General features: G+C 36.3%; 1 protein-coding gene across 3 annotated transcripts in view; it reads right to left on the bottom strand.

The window, feature by feature from the left end:
• LOC106871315 (uncharacterized) overlaps positions 1-2,125 on the bottom strand; it is a 399,672-nt gene that overhangs the window by 74,226 nt on the left and 323,321 nt on the right. The window lies entirely within an intron of this gene.

The following is a 2,125-nucleotide window of genomic DNA, read 5'->3' as shown; positions in this document are numbered from 1 at the left end:
TCCTATATGCTAGAAAGAGGGTGTTTTTTTTTCTGGAGGACAATATTTTTCTTTGTGGTTGGGTCGTTGATGACCTTTTTCTAGCGTATAGGATGTCCACTTAGTGGTCATTCCTTCTTATACACATGTAATACAATTTTTCTGAATTTTTAGATTTTTTTTATATGCTCGGCCACTTGGTTTTAAATTGAATAATTATTCAATTTATCACTCTCTCTATATAAATAATAATTTATATATGTGGGTATATATATATATATATATATATGAACCCAGAATGACTGAGTTACAGCAGCCATGTCCTATGGGCAACATGCCAATGAATTCAAATTCAACGTGACCTGCCACCATCACCGGAGACATTACCACTACCACCATCACCGGAGACATTAAGTAATATAAACATGTACCAAACATAGTTCATGACAACAAGGCTGTCTAGAATGACAAGAAGATTAAGATAAACCATCCAGATGTAATTATCAGTTCCTACAGATAATAAGATAACCCCTCTTTCTCAATCCTGCTTCAACAAGGCTTGTTTATTTAACCATCTTCCATTTCATGTTGTATTATTTAACATGTTTGCCCTTTTCTTTGGTTTTTATTGTTGTTGCTTTTTTTTTGTGCGCGTCTCATCTCACATTCTGTCACCTTGTACATTTGGACATGCATCTATTATTATTATTATTGCTGTTTTGTTTTCCCTCCACCCTCGCCTACTCTGCCACCACTACCACCACAACCAACCATAGATACCATCTCATCCAACATTTATGTGCAGAAACAGTAAGAGTTAATGGCTTATGGGTTCAGTCAAATAAATAAGTTATGTTTTAATGTTTCTATTGAATGCTTCGTAAACACACAAAACAGACACGCATATATATATATGCACATACAGACACACATATACAAGCACAGACGTACACACACCGATATAGTTATGGTTTTGTGGTAAAGAAGTTTGTTTTGTAAATGTGGTTTCAAGTTTTGTCACACTGCGGGACATCTTGAATTATCTTGTTATAACCTGTTTTGTATCTTGGCATGTGCATGAGTAAGTATGTATACACACACACTTACATACAATATATATCTCTTTTACTCTTTTAATTGTTTTAGTCATTTCACTGTGGCCATGCTGGAGCACCGCCTTTAGTCGAGTAACTGCTGGTCTTCCACAAACAACATTGCCTGGACTTGTGCCCCAGAGGTGAACTTTCTAGGTGCAATTTCATGGTCCTTCATGCTTTAAAGGGGTCTTTACTTTTTTTTTTTATATGTTATCAATGAAACACATTAAATGTATGAATATCTGTGTTAGGGTTCAATGAGTTCATTATTGAAGTCCTCTATGATCTCTTCTATTGAAATAGCACATGTAGATAATATAGATCATGATCACTTTCCCTAGAATCTAGACTTTATCACATCAGATAATAGCTCTTACGTATGTTTTGAGTGCTCCTTTTGACTCTTACATTATGTTGCCATTATTAAGATACAAAAGGTGTTTGTCAGTAAAGAAATTATCAACTGGACAATTGAATTATTGCTATATGCTTTGTGCATACATGTTGATATAAATGTGTTTGTGTGTATACATGTGTGTGTGTGAAGGCACATGGCTCAGTGGTTAGAGTGTTGGGATTGAACTCACAAGGTATATATAGGTGCAGGAGTGGCTGTGTGGTGAGTAGCTTGCTTACCATCCACATGGTTCCGGGTTCAGTCCCACTGCGTGACATGTTGGGCCAGTGTCTTCAACTATAGCCTTGGGCCGACCAGAGCTTTGTGAGTGGATTTGGTAGACGGAAACTGAAAGGAGCTCGTCGTATATATGTGTGTGTGTGTGTTTGTGTGTCTGTTTCTCCCTGCCCCCACCATCGCTCGACAACCGATGCTGGTGTGTTTATGTCCCCATAACTTAGCGGTTCGGCAAAGGAGACCAACAGAATAAGTACCTAACTTACAAAGTTTGACACCTATGGTTGATTCATTCGACTATAAAGATGCTGCTCCAGCATGACTGCAGTCAAATGACTGAAACAAATAAAAGATGTATATATACATATATACATATATATATATATATATATATATATATATATATATATATATA

Source organism: Octopus bimaculoides, chromosome 11, assembly GCF_001194135.2.
Source record: "Octopus bimaculoides isolate UCB-OBI-ISO-001 chromosome 11, ASM119413v2, whole genome shotgun sequence".
NCBI classification, from domain to species: Eukaryota; Metazoa; Mollusca; class Cephalopoda; order Octopoda; family Octopodidae; genus Octopus; species Octopus bimaculoides.
Note: the sequence above shows the minus strand (reverse complement) of the source record. Positions and strands in the feature narration are given on the sequence as shown.